This window comes from Podarcis pityusensis (assembly GCF_964106645.2).
Source record: "Podarcis pityusensis genome assembly, chromosome: 14".
Classification (NCBI taxonomy): Eukaryota; Metazoa; Chordata; class Lepidosauria; order Squamata; family Lacertidae; genus Podarcis; species Podarcis pityusensis.
Window position 1 is genome coordinate 14,407,910 of NC_138039.1, and position 10,168 is coordinate 14,418,077.

The window sequence follows — 10,168 nt, forward strand, 5'->3', positions numbered from 1 at the left end:
AGTCATTCTGGAGGGTCTCGTGGTAAACAAAGAGTTGGAGGAAAAGCACCATCAAGCAAGGCAGAGCTGGCTGGAGATTCCTTATCTCACAAGGGAGGAGAACAGCTGGAGGTAATTCTGAATCTAGTGAGCTCTAAATTACTTTCCTTTGGGTTCATTTATTCCTTTTGAAGGCCGGCACAGTGGAATGTCTTCCATCAAAGTTTCATCATGATAGAAGTCCCATCTGGTATGAAGGAAATGTTCTGAAGAGACTCAGGAGGCCACCAAAGCAGATTTCTGGTTTCCAAGCATCCAAGATGTAAAAAAAAAAAGGGAGAGAGAGGAAGGGAGAATAATAGAACAGCTAATGATTTTGTTGTCCTAATAACAACCTGATTTCTGCACTGGAACAAGTTTCACAGTTTTCTTGCAATCAAAGGATATGGTTGCACTGCGATGAACCCGTTGTCTGATGTTGCTCCACAGTGGCATCTAGAGCAACTGGGATGTTGCATCCTTGTCGTGAACCCTGAATAGATAGCTGCCAACTGTCCAGAGTCTTCAAGAAGGTGGAACTAACTCTAAGTAAATTTCTGATGGACCACAGAGATCACAGACATGAGAGATGGAGCAAATTTTGTTGTGTTTGAGTCAAACAGCAATCTGTATCCACACTCCAAGGCTGGCTTTTACTTGTCTCGGATTCCCACGAAAGTTACGTTTTGATGACTTTGTGGCAAAAGGCGGATAAAGCATCTAATAAAATAATAAATAACTAAACAGTGCTGTTTCAACGCCAGGTAAAAACATGGCTATTTATCCAATCATTTGGTGAAAAAGCTGTCCCTCGCTTGTCTAATGATGTAATTATGTTGCTAATATTTTGGTACTGGTATAATATTCCACCCTTCCTGAGGTCCTGCTAGAGAGAAACAAGAGGGCTTTGGCTCTTGTGAAAAAATTTCCCCAATATGTCCTTTTTCATATCTACTGCCTTAAAAAAACAACTTCTGGGCACCTTCCTCAGAATGTAAAGACAGAATTATTTAGGCCAGCCATGGGGGATTTGTGGCCTTTCAGATGTTGCTTAACTACAACTCCCATCATTCTTGCTGGCTGGGGCTGATGGGTGTTGTAGTCCAACAGCAACCGGTGGGCCACAGGTTTCCTATCCCTGATTCATCCTGTGTCATTTCTGCCAAATGCGCTCTTTGTGCCCTTCAGCTCTGCATATTCTATCAGGGCCTTCTCAACACTGGCTCCGGCCTGGTGGAACGCTCTGTCTCATGAGACCAGGGCCCTGCGGGATCTGATTTCTTTCCGCATGGCCTGTAAGACAGAGTTGTTCCACCTGGCCTTTGGCTTAGAATCAGTTTGATTCCTTCCCCCTCTTTCTTTTTCCTTTCTCCTCCTATGAAGAGGCTGCATGCTAATGTTTTAATGTTGTATTTTAATCTTGTTTTTAAATTGTATTTCAATCAACTTGTTTTTATTATTGGTTGTTAGCCGCCCTGATCCCGGTCTTGGCTGGGGAGGGCAGGGTATAAATAAAATTTATTATTATTATTATTATTATTATTATTATTATTATTATTATTACCTGTACCCTTTATATAACTCGTAATTTTGTGCTTTTTATTCTGTTTGTGCCATTTATATGCTCTGTTGTGTTAATGGTTCCATTTGCACAGATTACACTGCCTGGATGACTTCTGGTAGCTATCATAGGCTATTTGCATAGGTGATGTAATTAGGTGTCTGTTTGCGCTTGCTGTAAATATGGCTGTGTAGAATGCAGCATGCACCTTGGGTGGAAAGATAATAAGTGGGTGTGTACTTCAGTTTGAAGTCCGAAGCAGCCCTATGTTCCAGTGGATAGAGGAGGTTGGCCCACTAGAGCAGATGGGGCATGGCCAAACCAACCTCAGCCTGTCCTCAGCCAGCCAATTGTCATGGACTGGTTGGACACAGAGGAATGGTTGGAGGAGCCACCTGGGGAACCCCCAAGGGAAGAAGGCTCAGAGCCTGGGGAGTAGTGCTGGGACAATGATGATTGGTCAGAGGGAGAAGACTGGGAAGAGGGGGTTCGGAAGATGTAGAAGTAACAGGGCTTAGTGAGCTGGGAGACTCAGTGGCAGAGATAAGTCCAGAATAGAGCCAGAAGCTGAAAGGTGGGAGGAGAGAGGCTAAGAGGCAGAGATGAATTGAGCTAGTGAAGAGTCACAGGTGTCTCCCCCTCCTGCTATGATAAACTCCCCTCCCTGTTGTCTCCCAGAACCAGAAGAGGCATGAAAAGAGCGGAGGAGAGATTGGCAACATGCTGACATAATCTCCAGTTGCTTGAGAAAAACCCCTGGAGAGGAGGGCACTTCAGCAGCTGTGGGGAGACCTTCAGTCTCAGCAACTGCTTCATAGGGGCAAGACTGAGCAGAGACGAGTTGCCAATGGAAGCTGGAGGCCTTTTCGCCATTAGGTTCAGCAGCATCTGATTGTGCCATTTCCACCTCAGTCATAGTGCTCTGGATTTCTATTCAGTGCAGTCCCTAAGGGGTGGGGGAAGGAGAGAGATGTCTCCATCTCAATGCGCCACAGATAAGGTTATCTTAACATGACATGGCTCTTGGGAAAGCTCTTATTCTTTTGCTTCAGACAGGAGCCTTGGCGTTGCGGGCCGAGCCTTAGACTGTATAGATCTCGAGTAATGGATGTGCTATTTTCAGACTGTAGGTAGTGGGCAGATTACTGCACACAGCTGCCAATCTTCTCCTCTTGAGTCATAAACAATATTATCTATCTCTTGTGTTTGCTTTACAAACTAGATTTCAATGCAGCCATTTGCTCCATCTCTGTGTGCTTTCATGGAGCGAGAGGTTGTGCCTAAGAAGACACAAATGTTTTCACAAGAACTTGCTTATGTACATGTGTATTTGTTTATTTTATTTTATTTTGAATATAAAATTATTTGTTTTATTTATTATTTATTTTGAATGTAAAAAATTGATTTCAGAAGTTTTTATTTATTTATTTAAATGCTGGGATTATGTGAAAGGAAGATAAAAGGGAGTTTTTAGAGCTGAATCCCTTTGGGTAGCTTGGAGGTTGTATCAAACCACTAATAATCAAGGCTGGAGATGCATCTGGGCTGGCAGCAGTGCCAGATTTATGTATAAGCTAAACAAGCTATAGCTTAGGGCTCCACTCTCTTGGGGCCCCCCCAAAATTAAAGGAAAACCTGGGTGTACATTTCCAAAATATAAGATAAAAAACAAATAAAATAAAACCTACATACAGCAACAGTGTTTTGTGTTGTGTAGGCTCCTATGATATAAGTAATGGCACCCACCTGCTAGCCTGCTCCCTGAAATATCACTGGTTTGCTCATTTATAGATATAGGGTGCCTACATTTTGCATGGACTGGTTATTTTGTTATGTGCAAATGGCTTTAGATACCCCTTAGGTCCATAAGTTACCATATAGCATATATTCAACACAAAAAACAGCAACAATTTGTTGTTGATGAAGGACAGCTGGACATATAAAGGGCCCCATTACCTTCAGTAGCTTAGGGCATCATCAAACCTAAACCTGGCCCTGGCTGTCAGTATTTTGCAGGGAATTTTGAGGGAACCCCCTGGGCAGATTTAGGGGGTGCATGGGGAAAGGGAGGGGAAGTCCCACTGCACAGCTAAAAGTCCTTGCACTGATGGAACAAGTGAGTTGAATGCCGCTCAGTGTACTGTATTTAAACCTTCCTAAGTGCACTAGTATAAATAAAGAAGGCGCCACAAGATTGCTTCCTTTGTACAAAAAGGAGGGGGGAGACAGATTTCCCCTTCCCCACTGTTCAGATGACTCATCCAGAGTTGCTTGCCATCATTCTGTTTTTTAGCAATATCTCCAAATTGATTCTTCTCCTGGGTTCAGTTGCTTAGCAGCCACCTCTTGACTTGTGTGATTAGTCTGGGAGCAAAGTGCTCAGAGATTACCTGAATTGCCTGATGAATAACAGTTTAAGGTTTTTATTTTTAAAGATCGGGCACCGTTAGGGATGGGCAGATCTGTCCATCTCAGTTTCTCCTTGTTTCCATCCCCCCACCTCAATACTGAGTTCAATTCTCGGCATTTCTATATCAGTTTTCAAATTCTTTTTATTTATTTTTGAAAATGTCAATACGAACATTTATCAGAGGTTTAGTGTGCATTTCTCCTAATATACATACTTTTGGAAGCAATTTCCCCTGATTAAAATGCATGTCATTTTTACTAACCTATGCATTTTATGCAAAATTTTCGCCAATATATGCATTTCTGTGCATATTACATAGAGAAAATTCCATTGCAAAATGTCCCCTCCTTGGCCAGGGTGCAGGATACCAGCACCTTTACCCCAGATGGAGCCTGACGACCTAAAGCGTGAGCTATAAAGTGTGTACCGTATTTTTCGCCCCATAGGACGCACCGCCCCATAGGACGCACCTAGGTTTTTTTGGGGGGGGGGAATAAAGGAAAAAAAATATTTCCCCCCCAGGCACGGGGCTGGCGCAGGGGAAGCCTGACCCCAGCCCCCAGAACAGCCTGCTATCCGCAAGCCTAGGGAGGCGCGAAGCCCAGGAGCGCTCTTTAGCGCGCCCCAGGCTTCGGAGTGCAGGCAGCTCTGCGCAACCCTCAGGAGCCCGGTGCGGGCTCCCTAGGGTTGCGCAGGGCTTCGTGAAGCCTGGAGAGCAAGAGGGGTCGGTGCGCACCGACCCCTCTCGCTTTCCAAGCTTCAGCGAAAGCCTGTATTCGCCCCATAGGACGCACACACATTTCCCCTTCATTTTTGAAGGGGAAAAAGTGCGTCCTATAGGGCAAAAAATACGGTAAGTAGATTATAAAACTTGCTGATATTATTAGCATAATAGAAAGTAGGGAAAGAGAGACTGTTTGGTTGAAGAGTTTCTATCTTACTGAAATGAAAAAAAATATCCAAGATGCTTTGAAGTCTTTTATGTTGTTGAGAAAGATATACAGTGGTACTTCGGGTTACATACGCTTCAGGTTACAGACTCTGCTAACCCAGAAATAGTGCTTTAGGTTAAGAACTTTGCTTCAGGATGAGAACAGAAATCGTTCTCTGGCGGCGCAGCAGCAGTGGGAGGCCCCATTAGCTAAAGTGGTGCTTCAGGTTAAGAACAGTTTCAGGTTAACTACGGACCTCCGGAACGAATTAAGAACTTAACACGTGGTACCACTGTAAAATCAAATGTTAAAGGTTATTTTTTAGGTCGGAGAAATAACTATTTTGTTGAAAGCTTCTTTAACTGAGAAAATTTAATTGTAAAAATCAGTTTACACATACAGTATTGTATAGTTGTAGGACTTACTATAATTTTGGATTATGTAAAACATATACTTATTTCTAATTTCATATGCGTATATTTCATACATACATAGCCTAATGAGTCTGCCGCACAACCTCGTTTATTGCATCCGAAAGGGGATGTTCTAATTCATTCCTGAAGGTTTTATAATGTTCTGCAGTGAAGCCTTGTGCTGCAGGTGTGCTCTATTGACTGCCATTCTATAATGACTCTTCCGGGCCCTGCAATTGTCATTGGGCTTTTTAAATGTTCAATATCTGTTTCAATTAAACCGTTTAATCTGAACCCGGTGGGATGTGCTATTCAGTAGGCAATGGGTGGTCCTGTTAATTGATTAATTCATTAATCAACTGCATTTCATACAATGAATGAGCTAAGATTCGTTTCCCTGAGTGTCTGTAACTTACCTTACCTGCCTTGGAGATACAGAAGTGTGCAGGTTCTAGAGGTCTTAATCAGACTTGCTTGCATAAACAATGGATGCTTTCCATTAAAAAAAAAACCCTCTGACAACATGTATAAAAATAAGAATCACATATTTTGCTTTGATCTCTTTTGCCTCTGGCCTTGCCCACCACTGAGAGGTGTCCCTCGCGAAGGCTGTTCATGGAGGAATCTGGCCCCTAGACAGAAAATGGTGCCCCACTCCTGTCTTATGTGAATCTGTTCATCCTTGAAGATGGACTGCTCTGCCCTTCCGGACTTCTCCTGCTCTGCCCCCTTTTGAGGCACAGCTGATGGCCACATGCAAAAGGACACCACCACCACCACATGCACCTTGTACATGCCAAAGAGGTTATCTTCACCTGGCAAATATCAGAACTGCATGGTGTAGGCTGTATGAGACTAAGAAGTGTCCAAAGTTTACATTTGCTCTATCTGTAGGGAAAGCTAGCCATCTGCTGGTGCGAGCAAAAACTACATAAAAACTATTTTTGTTACATTTATTCTTGATAGTACAGTGGTACCTCAGGTTACATACGCTTCAGGTTACATATGCTTCAGGTTACATACTCCGCTAACCCAGAAATGGTGCTTCAGGTTAAGAACTTTGCTTCAGGTTGAGAACAGAAATCGTGCTCTGGCAGCGCAGCAGCAGGAGGAGGCCCCATTAGCTAAAGTGGTGCTTCAGGTTAAGAACAGCTTCAGGTTAAGTACGGACCTCCGGAACGAATTAAGTACTTAACCTGAGGTACCACTGTAAAAGGTAAAGGGACCACTGACCATTAGGTCCAGTCGCGGATGACTCTGGGGTTGCAGTGCTCATCTTGCTTTACTGGCCGAGGGAGCCAGCATACAGCTTCCGGGTCATTTGGCCAGCATGACTGGCAAAACCAGAGCAGCGCATGGAAACGCCGTTTAGCTTCCCGCCAGAGCGGTACCCATTTATCTGCTTGCACTTTGACATGCTTTCAAATTGCTAGGTTGGCAGGAGCAGGGACCGAGCAACGGGAGCTCACCCCGTCACAGGGATTCGAACCGCCGACCTTCTGACTGGCAAGCCCAAGAGACTCAGTGGTTTAGACCACAGCGCCACCCGCATCCTTTATTCTTGATAGAGGAGCTACAAAAGGATGAGTTTTTCTTTTCTTTTTTTAAATAATATTTATTAAAATTTCACAAGAAGAAAAAAACCACATTAATGAAGAAAAAATTAACAATAAAAAGAAAAAATACAAAGTAGAAAAGGAAAAAACAATTAAAAACAATTTCATCTTTTCCTCACTTCTTTTACATTTACTTGTTTCCCGGACCTCCTCTTACCTCCCTCTTTTGTATTCTAATTAGATATGTTAATCCAACAATTCCTTTCCCTCCTTTTTAATCCTAATCTTTAATCTTGATATAATATAACTTTAAATTTTAGATTTTACATATTAAAACCAATTTTTCCATGTTCTTTTAGCCTGTACAGCTAGGAACCCCTTAACTTCAATCGAACATCATTCTAACATTCATTAATTTTGCAATATTTCTGTAAATAGTCTTTGAATTTCTTCCAGTCTTCTTCCACCGACTCTTCTCCCTGGTCACGGATTCTGCCAGTCATTTCCGCCAATTCCATGTATTCCATCATTTTCATCTGCCATTCCTCCAGTGTGGGTAGATCTTGTGTCTTCCAATACTTTGCAATGAGTATTCTTGCTGCTGTTGTAGCATACATAAAGAAAGTTATATCCTTTTTTAACACCGATTGGCCGACTATGCCCAGGAGAAAGGCCTCTGGTTTCTTCAAGAAGGTATATTTAAATACCTTTTTTAGTTCATTATATATCATCTCCCAGAAAGCCTTAATCTTTGGGCACGTCCACCAAAGGTGAAAGAATGTACCTTCAGTTTCTTTACATTTCCAACATTTATTATCGGGCAAATGGTAGATTTTTGCAAGCTTGACTGGGGTTATGTACCACCTGTATATCATTTTCATAATATTTTCTCTTAAGGCATTACATGCCGTAAATTTCATACCTGTGGTCCACAACTGTTCCCAGTCAGCAAACATAATATTATGTCCAACGTCTTGTGCCCATTTAATCATAGCAGATTTCACCGTTTCATCCTGAGTGTTCCATTTCAACAGCAAGTTATACATCTTTGAAAAAATTTTAGTTTTTGGTTCTAACAATTCAGTTTCTAATTTTGATTTTTCCACCTGGAAGCCGATTTTCTTACAAAAGGATGAGTTTTTCTAGCTAGCTAGCTAGCTAGCTATCTAGCTATCATCTATCATCTATCATCTCTATCATCTGTCTATCTATCATCTATCTATCTATCTATCATCTATCTATCTATCTATCATCTATCTGTCTATCTATCATCTCTATCATCTATCTATCTATCTATCTATCTATCATCATCTATCTGTCTATCATCTTTCCCAGATGTTGTGTCCAACTGAGGTGATAAGACGACCATTTTCAAATACCTGAAGGCCTGTCATATGGAAGACGGAGCAAGCTTGCTTTCTGGGTAGGACCCAAACAAATTGATTCAAAATACAATACAGAAGATTCTGACTAAATATTAGGAAGAACTTTCTGATGGTGAGAGCTGTTCAACAGTTGGCCTGACTGCCTTGAAGGTAGTGGACTCTCCTTCAATGGAGGCTTTGAAGCAGAGGTTGGCTGACCATCTGTCAGGGGATTCTTCAGCTGTGATTCCTGCATTGCAGGAGGTTGGACTAGATGAACCTTGTGGTCCCTTCCAAGTCTACAGCTCTATGATTCTAAGTCCTACTCAGAGTAGAGATTAATGAAACTGAGTTAGGGCAACTTCAGACAGCACTTCGTTCCCTTTTACTGATGTTTCCTTACCTGATAATTTCAGTGTTTTATGTGATCTTTCACATGGTCTAGGAAAGCAGGGTTTCTAGTGTTCAAACACTTGATTTCTTCTTTGTAACGTTTCAGTTGCTCCGAATAAAACTTGCAACCACAGTAGTACCTCGGGTTAAGTACTTAATTCGTTCCGGAGGTCCGTTCTTAACCTGAAACTGTTCTTAACCTGAAGCACAACTTTAGCTAGTGGGGCCTCCTGCTGCCGCCGCACTGCCGGAGCACGATTTCTGTTCTCATCCTGAAGCAAACTTCTTAACCCGAGGTACTATTTCTGGGTTAGCGGAGTCTGTAACCTGAAGCGTCTGTAACCTGAGGTACCACTGTACTCATTTCCGCCCCAATGGACCAACACAACTCCCATCACTTTTTATTTTGTATTTTCTTTCCTCGCATTGTTTTAATTGTTCTTTAAGCTGCCTTGGGGACTATTGGTAGAAAGGCAGGGTATGCTTTTAAAAAAACAAAAACAAATTTTAATTCCCACACTAGCTATTTCCCACAGGGAAGAAGAATGGGAAGGACATGCAAAATGAAAGCATGCCAAAGAGTCCTCTGATGGATGACTTGCAGAAGTAAAGCCAAGCAACGAGGAAAAAAATGTTTTTGAAAAAGCTCTTCCTCTCATAACTGCCTAAAACGAAGAGTAAATGTTGCTAAATAGAGAGAGTTGCAGCATCCCTTATGTAATAAGAACAACTAGATTCATTACGCAATGAATTAAGCACTTCATTGAACATTTCTTAGAAAAACCAAGGAAACAGGTATTATCTCCAGTGGTTTGACTTCACGCCCAAAGGCGCAGTCCTCCATCGTCCCCCGAGACAGAAGGATGTCAACAATTGAGTGAAAATTAGTGTAGGATAGGCCTGAGTTGACTTCGTAGGCGCATTACTATAAGGCCACTTGTGCAACATACATTTAAAGCACTAAGATTCCACCTTAAACAGTCATGGCTTTCCCCAAAGAATATTGGGAGCTAGAGGCACATGGGTGGTGCTGTGGTCTAAACCACTGAGCCTCTTGGGCTTGCTTATCGGAAGGTCGGCAGTTCGAATCCCCACGATGGGGTGAGCTCCTGTTGCTGTCCCAGCTCCCACCAACCTAGCAGTTCGAAAGCAACGCCAGTGCAAGTAGATAAATAGGTACCGCTCTGGCGGGAAGGAAAACGGCATTTCTGTGCCCTCTGGTTTCTGTCATGGGGTTCCGTTGCACCAGAGGCGGTTTAGTCATGCTGGCCACATGGCCCAGAAAGTTGCCTGTGGACAAACGCCAGCTCCCTCGGCCTGAAAGCGAGATGAGCACCGCATCCCCATAGTCGCCTTTGATTGGACTTAACTGTTCAGGGATCCTTTACCTTTTTACCTTTATTGGGAACTGTAGTTTCTTAAGGATGCTGGGAGCTGTTAGAAGACACCCCAGCCCCACATTTCCCTCCCAGGGCTACAATTCCTGGGCTGCTTTAACAATAAATCCCTCTTGCCATGGTC